Source organism: Temnothorax americanus, unplaced genomic scaffold (genome assembly GCF_048541705.1).
Source record: "Temnothorax americanus isolate GAGA-0224 unplaced genomic scaffold, ASM4854170v1 Scaffold35, whole genome shotgun sequence".
Classification (NCBI taxonomy): domain Eukaryota; kingdom Metazoa; phylum Arthropoda; class Insecta; order Hymenoptera; family Formicidae; genus Temnothorax; species Temnothorax americanus.
The window spans coordinates 422,160-432,084 of record NW_027509496.1 but is presented as its reverse complement, the minus strand read 5'-3'; the positions used below and the strand labels follow the sequence as shown (position 1 = coordinate 432,084).

The window sequence follows — 9,925 nt, the reverse complement described above, 5'->3', positions numbered from 1 at the left end:
GTTCGCGATATGAAGGATGAAGGAAGGCGTTATATTGAACCACTTTAATAAATTGAGTTGCCTTACACGAGTGTCCTTATTACAAGTTCCACTTCGCGTTTCGTTTATAGATAACTCGCAGGTGACTCGACGCGACAGCTTGATGGTTTCAGACCGACTGACTGATTGTTCGATTCGGCGGTCTTACATGGGTTTCCGGTTGCTACCTCGGGATCGCCCGTGGTAGCATTAACCTCTATGGTCAGCGCTCGGCGCTGACCTTCGCGTCAGCGATATTGGTCCTCGTGGATGGACCTTGCTCTCTACGTTTCGTCGCTGGGGTCGAGTTTCTTTAACGCTTGGCAACTCGGTTGCCAAGGTCGTTGTGCGCTCACAACACCCTTCCCCCCGCGGAAAAAGAAAAACGTAGTTTTTCGTTTATTTATGCGTCTTCTTTTTCCCTGAGAGGTTACAATCTGATTTTCTTATGTGCTATTTTTACATGATTTTTTGATTTTTTTTTGTTACAAAGTTTTAATGGTCCCTTTATTTTTTTTTATTACATAAATGATTACGGCTATGATACTTATTACTATTACAATTGTGACCGTGGAGCCTATGGAATATATAATATTTTTATTCGTGAATATGCTGGGTTGGTTATTTTCCATCTCCTTTTGGATTTCTTCTAAACTTAAACTTATTTTCATTAATTCTGTTGGATCTTTGATTATTGGTTCCAGTTTTATTTCTTTATCAGATTCTATTTTATTATTTACCGCTATACTTTTTTCTATGATGTCTGTTATATTAAACTCTGGTAAATACATTTTTACATATTTATTGTAAACTCGATTTGTTGTCTCTAAATATATATCTGGTGTAGTTAGTTTACAACTGTCGCGTAATGTTATTTTTCCGGTTTTCTCTATTTTTATTTTAATTTCCGGCAATTCGTTACATTGAATTACTATGTCAATTGTCTTTGGGGTGGAAAATAACCATGTCTGAGGCTCGGATACTGCAATCCAGAATGTTACATTTGATATAATGTGACGTTGCTTACGATTTTCTATATGTGTAGACGTTTTTACAAAGAGCTATATTTCGGTCGGTGCATTCGCCGTTATAAAATAGACAGGGAGGTTCTGAGCGCAGGTGAACTTAGTATTTTCTTGTGTACATTTATTTAAATCGTTTTCCTTTAATATTACATAGTTGTGATTTTCTCGATTTATCCCTAATAGGGTGTGAGAGGGTTCTAGGAAGGTGAAAACGTTGTGGCTATTGTGTACTGGTACAGGTGTGATCTTTATTATTTCATACATTGGATACGCTATTAATGGGAACGCTAGGATAGTGTATATGTTCGAATTATCATAATACGCGTTTACATCTAGGTATTTTTGGATAGAGTTCCAGTTTTCGGCTTGTATTTTAAATGGGAAGTTTAATCTTCTATCTATGTGTGAGGTCGCTTCTCTTAGTTCTACGATTATTTTTTCGGTTGGGAGTACACGCGTTAATAAAATATTGTGTTTTGCGTGAGTCAGGTAATCTGTAATGTCATTTATGTCTGTCGTGAGGTCATTTAAAATAGCAGTTAATACTAGTAGTTGTTCCTCTATTCCCTCTCGGTATATGAGCTGTTCCTCTAGTTTTCTCGTAACGTTAGCCATTAAATTTTCATTATATGAAAGTGTTTGTTCTAGTTTTTCCATATGACCTATGGTAGCATTAATAATTTTTAATTGATTTTTTGCTGCGTGCTGCAACGTTTGTTGTTGATTATTTAGTAATTGTATTTGTTCGTTTATTACTTTCGCGTCTTCAGCGTCCATAGTGCCAAATAATGTTTTACTTATTTGACCTACAGCGTCGATCAGGCCTCGTTTAATTACTGGTGATCGGTAAATGGTTCGTAGTTGCTCTAGGTTGCGTGTCGTTTTACTATTCTCTCGTTTAATGGTCTGGAGAGTGATTTGGCATGTGTTTTTGACGCTTCCGATGGCATGGTTGCAGATTTCTTCGATGCGCGCTAAATTTTCCTGGAATTGTTGATATCTTATGTTTAAGGCGGTTACGTCTATGCGTATTGCCATTTTCCATGTTGCCTTCGTTTGCTGTAGTTGTCCGATTTTCTCATAATATGTGCCGGGTTCGGCGGTGAACGCTGTCATCTCGTACGGTGGCTGCTCCGATGTCGTTTCCTCTGCGAGGTGTAGGATGATAGCTAGCCTGTAATATGAATATGTTCCTGGAGGTGTTCTATTTATCTTTTATTTTATGCTGACTTTATCTGTCAGCAAGTGTCATTTCTTTTTTACGTAGCGCGTTTTTGCGTTAGTCTACTGCTATTCTTCGTGCAGTATCTAACGCTCCTATATTGTGAAGTTAAATTATAAGTGCTAAAATGAGGTGCTTCAGGTGCAATCGTTTCTTCGCACCGTCCACGTGCGATGCCTGTTTACGCACATATTGGTTGCGTGTGGCTCAGGCTCCCCGCGCCACTGAGGAGCCAGCGTCGCCAGATTCGCCGCCTCCGACTTACGAGGAGGCGGTTCAGAGGTACATGCTGATCTTTCCTTTACGGATAACCCTAGACGTGGCCACCGGGCGGAGGGAGGTCTCCCTCGTGCGGCGGAATAATTCTTAGGTGAGTACTGTTAACTTTCGTCTCTCTCTTTTTTTTTTTTTTTGCTTATCCTGCTTTTGCTTTGCCGTGTGTGCTTTTATTCTTCGACTAGCGCTTTCAATTGGTTCGCGTGAACACGTAGCATCTTTCGCTTGATTTTAATTGTGTAGTTTACGTCGTTATGCTTTTCTAAGATAACATATGGTCCTACCCATTGCGAGTCGAGCTTCTTTGAGCGTCCTCGTCGTATTGTTTCATCGTAAAGTAGCACTTTATCGCCTACTTTAAAAGTTGCTTTATTGATCTTTTTATCGAAATGTAATTTTGATTTTGCTTTTTCATCTTTCGTATTTTTCCTCGCGACTTGATTCGTTGCGCGGATCCGTTCGCGTAGTTCTTTTGCGTAATCGTCATACGAATATGTTAGTTTCGGCGGTTTTGTTAGGGCCGTTGGTAGGTCAGGTCGGTGCCCGTAAACTAATTCGAATGGCGTGAAACCGGTAGTAGAGTGTGGCGTAGTGTTATACGTAAACATCGCGTAAGGGAGCCATTCGTCCCAATCAGTTTGATCTTCGTTAATATAATGCCTCAAGTATTCGGCTAGAGTACGGTGCGATCTTTCCAGTGCCCCGTTACTCTCAGGGTGATACGCCGTTGTTTGTATCTTCTCAATTTTCAATAGTTTGCACGTGTTCTTGAATATTTCGCTTGTAAAATTCGTGCCCTGATCTGTGAGAATCTTTTCTGGAATTCCGTGTTCTAACACGATTTTTGTTACGAATACTTTGGCGATGGTCCTGGCTTCTTGATTTTCGATCGGTATCGCCTTACTAAATTTCGTTAAATTATCCTGAAACGTCAGAATATATTTGTTTCCTTGATTTGTGACCGTAAGCGGACCGACGATGTCGAGGGCGCATTTTTCAAACGGTCGTTCCGGCGTGTCTGTGATTACCATTGGCATCTTCGTTTTTCTACTTAGCTTGTTTTTTTGGCAGTGTTCGCATCTGCCTATGTAATTTTCGACATCCCTCGTTATACCTTTCCAATCGTGTTGTAGTCGGATTCGGTCTAACGTTCATACGACTCCTTGGTGCCCTCCGATAGGCGAGTCGTGATACTCATATAATATCTGTTTCTTTTCCTCCTCCGAGTATTCTTGAGGTGTATCTTCTTCTTCTTGCTGTGTCACATGCACAGCTGACGCTTCTGTTATCGGGTTTCTACTCAATGCGTCGGCGTTCAGATTACTCTTGCCGGACTTGTGTATGATTTCATAATCGTACTCTTCTAATTTAAGCCTCCATCTAATTAGTCTTGAACCGGGGTCGGTGACATTGAACAGCCAGATCAATGGCTTATGATCAGTTATTATTTTAAATCTGACGCCATAAAGATAGGGTCGAAAATGCTTGACTGCCCATACGATGGCTAGCAGTTCTTTTTCCGTTGTGTTGTAATTCTGTTCCGCTTTACATAGTACTCGGCTGGCGTACGCTATCGGTCGGTCTTCGCCGACTGTTCCCTGTGATAGGAAAGCTCCGATTGCGAAATCGGACGCGTCGGTCGTCACTATAAATTCTTTATTAAAGTCGGGATAATTCAACACTGGCGCGGTTGTTAATTTTTCCTTTAATAATTCAAACGCGTTCTGTTGCTCTACTGACCAAGTGAACTTTTCTCCTTTTCTGGTGAGCTTGGTCAATGGCTTAGCTATCTTCGAAAAATTTTTTATGAATTTTCGATAGTACCCGGCTAGGCCTATAAATGACTGTATATCTTTCACTCTTTTAGGGGTCGGAAATTCTTTGACGGCTATTAATTTCGACGGATCCGGCGAGATCTCTTTTTCAGAAATCACGTGACCCAGATATACGACTTCTTTGCGTAGAAATGCACATTTGCTCGGTTTCAACTTTAAGTTGTATTTTCGAAGTCTGATTAGCACCGCGATTATTCGTTTGATATGTTCCATTAGTGTCGCTCCATATATGACGATGTCGTCGATATAGGCGAAACATCTCAGCCCTAGTAGTCCGGCCAGCACCGCGTACATTAGTCGCTGGAATGCTGCCGGTGCGTTTTTCAAACCGAATGGCATGCGATTGAATTCAAAGTGCCCATCCGGGGTGGAGAAAGCTGTTTTACTTTTATATTTTTTGTGCATAGGAATTTGGTGATACCCCGAGGCCAAATCTAGCACGGTGAAATATTTCGCGTTACCTAACTGGTCTAGTATATCAGTTATGTTCGGCATGGGGAAAGATTCTCCCAAGGTGAGATCGTTTAGTTTTCGAAAGTCGATAACCACGCGAAATTGCACTTTTCCGGATGCGTCCGGTTTTTTAAGAACGACTATTATCGGCGCCTGATCGGTCCGTCGGGCCGCTTCGCTGCTTGGCTGCGTCCCTGCGTGATCGCTGCGTCCCTGCCGCGCTGCTACGCTGCTTCGCTGTGTCTCTGCGTCGCTCGGAGTCGGTGATTCCGTGCGGTAGGTCGTGGCCGTCTCAAGTGTCACTTCTGCACTCGCGGCTGCTACCGTCTTTTCGCTCGGGTCTCGGCTGGCTTTTCCTCTCCGGGATATGTTGCCACCGATTGTTAATCGAACTCGTTCTTGTTTCAGATGCGTGGTTCTTCGGCAGTCCGGTCCTTCCTGGCGAATCGATGGGGCAGATCCCACCGCTGCCACCAATTTGTTAGCCGTTTTGTCGGCTAAAAGGGATCGTGCTCCGTTCGCGATATGAAGGATGAAGGAAGGCGTTATATTGAACCACTTTAATAAATTGAGTTGCCTTACACGAGTGTCCTTATTACAAGTTCCACTTTGCGTTTCGTTTATAGATAACTCGCAGGTGACTCGACGCGACAGCTTGATGGTTTCAGACCGACTGACTGATTGTTCGATTCGGCGGTCTTACATCGGTTTCCGGTTGCTACCTCGGGATCGCCCGTGGTAGCATTAACCTCTATGGTCAGCGCTCGGCGCTGACCTTCGCGTCAGCGATATTGGTCCTCGTGGATGGACCTTGCTCTCTACGTTTCGTCGCTGGGGTCGAGTTTCTTTAACGCTTGGCAACTCGGTTGCCAAAGGCGTTGTGCGCTCACAACAGACCAAAGCTACTAAATTTGCATCCATACATTAAAAAAAAATTGAGCTTACTAATAAGAATGGACAAGCGATTATACTTGTTAAAAATTATTATATTATTAGCACAAGAAATACATATAATTGTAATAAAATCATATTTTTATCTCTATCTCTATGTAAATAAATGTATGTGTTTGTCCGCTATGCAAATCTACAGTTTTGAAATTAAATTAACCTAATTTGGTATACTATTTCATGATACTCTAACATATACTACGTTTACGCGAGCGTTACTTCTGTAGTAACTTACGATAATTCCTTCGCGTAAACGGGATTTTCCTTTGCGTAAACGAGATTTTGTAGTAACTTGCGATAATTTACTCCGCGTAAACGAGTGATATATCGTAAGTTACTACAGAAGTAACGCTCGCGTAAACGTAGTATTAGACCGTAGACGTATTTTGAGAACCGCATCATTACCGATTTTTTGGGATATTGATTTTAAAATATTTATAATGTCTGTCTGTCTGTCTGTCTGACTTACTGCGAACTACTCATTTATTAATGGACCAATTTACTGGAAACTGGTGCCAAAATTTGTCTAACTTTTCGGAAATAATGTACTAATATATAACATTTTTACGGGTGGTGTATGTTTGGACGTTATTCTTAAAAACTTATCAACCAAATCTTAAAGTATTATATATATGAAATAGGGGTAGAAAAACTAAGGAATATAATAGAATTCAAAAAATTGTTAATAATAAAGATGTTACCGATTTCTGTTTAAAAAAATCTACGTGATTGCTCTAATTTCCGTAAATTTTGAGATATTGAGCTAATTTTTTTTATAGATGGAGTATCATTAGGAAGGTTGTTATTGAATTCGGTGAGGATTATAGGCGATGTAAAAAAGTTATTGAAAATATGTTTTTATGAATTATATATTGGAGCATATAAGATTATACACATATAATAAAAAAAAAAGACGCCCGGGCAAAGCCCCGGGTAACCATCAGAGCTAGAATATGTTCCACACACATGTACTTTTCCATTATTTCTTCCTCCGCGACCTGTTCCCCGACCTCTTCCCCGGCCTCTTAGTTGAGGTAGTGCTGGAGATGGTTGCAATGAGGGTGGCGGTGGTGGCGGCGGCGTTGGCGATACCGCCTTCTTCGCTCCGACTGAGGCAGCTGTGCAAAAAATAATATGAATTATTATTTTATTATTTTAATTTTGATTATTATTATATTAGTTATATTAGTATAAAAAATGTTTCTACAAATTATTTACAGCTTGATGTTGTGCGCTAGGCATTATAATAATGCATGGCGGCCTGGGCGGTAAACCGCGCACCGGGAAGCCATGCACCGGTGGGCCGTACATCGGTAGGCCGTGCACAGGTGGGCCGTAAATCGGTAGGCCATGTGCAAGGAGGCCGTGCGGCACGGCAATCTCATTCGGCTGATTCGGCACATGATCAACCGGCACGGATAGTCCCGGGGCCGGTAGCGGTATTGCTGCAAAAAAATGTTTCATATGTTGTATCAATATATGAAATACATACAAAATATTATATGTATATACTTGTATAAATATAAGTATACGTATATCGAAAAATTGGCAGGTTGAGGGTTAGGTTTATAGGAAATTCTAAATATCGTATGTAAATAATGCTTTACATTACATTTTATAAATTACATGTACTAAATATGTATTTAGTATGTATGTACATATGTACATGTACATATATATTAATACATAATACATATATATAAATGAAAGAAACGATTACTCACCATGCTCTCGGTTCGCCATATTACTCAACCAACATAAAGGTAGTCGCGGTAGTCGCGCGACGCGCGACCAATCAAGAACTTTTATGTCGTCATTGGTTTGTTGACTTATATATATAGGTCCGGAAGTATGTTCCGGGACTTTTATTTTTGCTATCAGTATATTCCGGGACATTTGGCACTTTCCAGGACTGTACATTTCAAAAAACGTAAACAGTCCCGGAACATACCTCTGGATTTACATATATATATATATATATATATATATATATATATATATATCGAGTATATTGTTTTTACTGCAGTCTGTTAGAGAACAATACAGCGTACGGAGTGTTTTATTCTTAGCGCTTAGTTTTGTTATTATTGACTGTTGTTTGGAGTGTAATTTTATTAGTATTATTTATAGACAATAGAACAACACAAGGGCGCGCGCTACGCGCGCGCCATTTATTCTATTATTTTATTTATAATATATCACTTAAAAGTTTGGAAGTATTATAATTATTTAACACATAAAAATATAAAGTCCATACTTTATTTAATAAAGCAAATCAATTTCTATGGCTTCCGCCAAGAAATCTGGAGATTCATCTTCGTAGCTGACATAGCATTTTTTGATTATACCCTTATGGAAAAATACACTCAACGTCTTAATGTTGGGTGTGATTTCGGACCACCAATTGAAGTTTAACCAATCAAAGATGTTGAAATAATGGTTAACCTTCATTAGCGGTCCGAAATCACACCCAACTTTAAGACGTTGAGTGTATTTTTCCATAAGGGATATTAGGTGCTGCGTTAAGGCAAGTCTGGCCATGGCAATGTCCACATACTGCTGAACATTATAAACCCATTTAATAGAATAAAATAAAATAAAATACATAAAAAAATAAAATACATAAATTTGGAATATTAAAATTTTTGTACGTGCAATGACCTTTAAAGCTCAGACACAATAAAAAAAAACTTATTATAGGAATAAGATAAAGGAATAAAAGAATGCATCTCACTTCAGCACCCGTATACATTAAAAAGATGCAACAAATGCCTTCTTCCTTATTTCTTTACTTTATTCTTTATTTTTCTCATTGTGTCTGAGTTCTAAAGTCCCATTGCACGTACAAAAATTATAGTAGTAATCGTAAGGCCGTAAGAAAACTAACTAAACACAGTCAATAAATTTCCTTGCAGTCAAAGAATAATTGATTGTGATTGGTCAATTTTCTTACGGCTTTGCGATTACTACTAAAATTTTTGTAAATGCAATGGCCTTTAGAATATTACATATATGATTTTGACATATGCATACTCGCCATATATGAAATAATAAATATTTTAAAAACATACATGTGACGTTGTAGCACGTAATTAAAATAAAAGTAATAAAAATTCATACATATATTACAAATATGGGTAATTCTTCAGTTTAGCTACAGCAGCACAAAAAACGATGAACTTAGGTTCATTCGACGCGTTTTTGCACGAAACGAAAGAATCTGGCAGAAAAAAGTGTCGCTCTGCCCCGCGACGCGAGATATTAATCGTTAAAGTTGACAGGAATCAGGTTATGATTCCTGTCATACCGACGAGATGCAGCGACTACGACCAGGCCCTGCGGCCACATGCGCATGCTCAGTGGTCGCACGCGCATGCAAAGTGAAATATAGCAGCTATTTTGAGTATTGAAAGGCATAAATAACTAATATATATGTCGAAATAGTTCACGCATACACTTCCACGCGAAACTAGGTCCACCCCACCTCCCCCCTGCTTTCGGGGGATGTGCGGTAGCCCGTTCCTTGTTTACGTGTATACTGTTTATGCATACACAATATATATATCGAAATAGTTCACGCATACACTTTCCACGCGAACCTAGGACCACCCCCACCCTCCCCCTGCTTTCGGGGGATGTGCGGTAGCCCCTTTCTCGCTTACGTGTGTACTGTTTATGCACACACAATATATATGTCGAAATAGTTCACGCATACACTTTCCACGCGAACCTAGGTCCACCCCCACCCTCCCCCTGCTTTCGGGGGAGGTGCGGTAGCCCCTTTCTCGCTTACGTGTGTACTGTTTATGCACACACAATATATATGTCGAAATAGTTCACGCATACACTTTCCACGCGAACCTAGGTCCACCCCCACCCTCCCCCTGCTTTCGGGGGATGTGCGGTAGCCCGTTCCTTGTTTACGTGTATACTGTTTATGCATACACAATATATATGTCGAAATAGTTCACGCATACACTTTCTACGCGAACCTAGGTCCACCCCCACTTTCCCCCTGCTTTCGGGGGAGGTGCGGCAGCCCCTTTCTCGCTTACGTGTGTACTGTTTATGCACACACAATATATATGTCGCTACCGCACATCCCCCGAAAGCAGGGGGAGGGTGGGGGTAGACCTAGGTTCGCGTGA

At 40.3% G+C, this 9,925-nt stretch overlaps 1 long non-coding RNA gene across 1 annotated transcript in view; it reads left to right on the top strand.

The window, feature by feature from the left end:
• LOC143901642 (uncharacterized) overlaps positions 1–5,405 on the top strand; it is a 15,751-nt gene extending 10,346 nt beyond the window's left edge. The window contains exon 2 of the long non-coding RNA XR_013258140.1: positions 5,238–5,405. This is a non-coding gene — a long non-coding RNA (uncharacterized LOC143901642). The remainder of the gene's footprint in view (positions 1–5,237) is intronic.
• Positions 5,406–9,925: the final 4,520 nt, after the last annotated feature.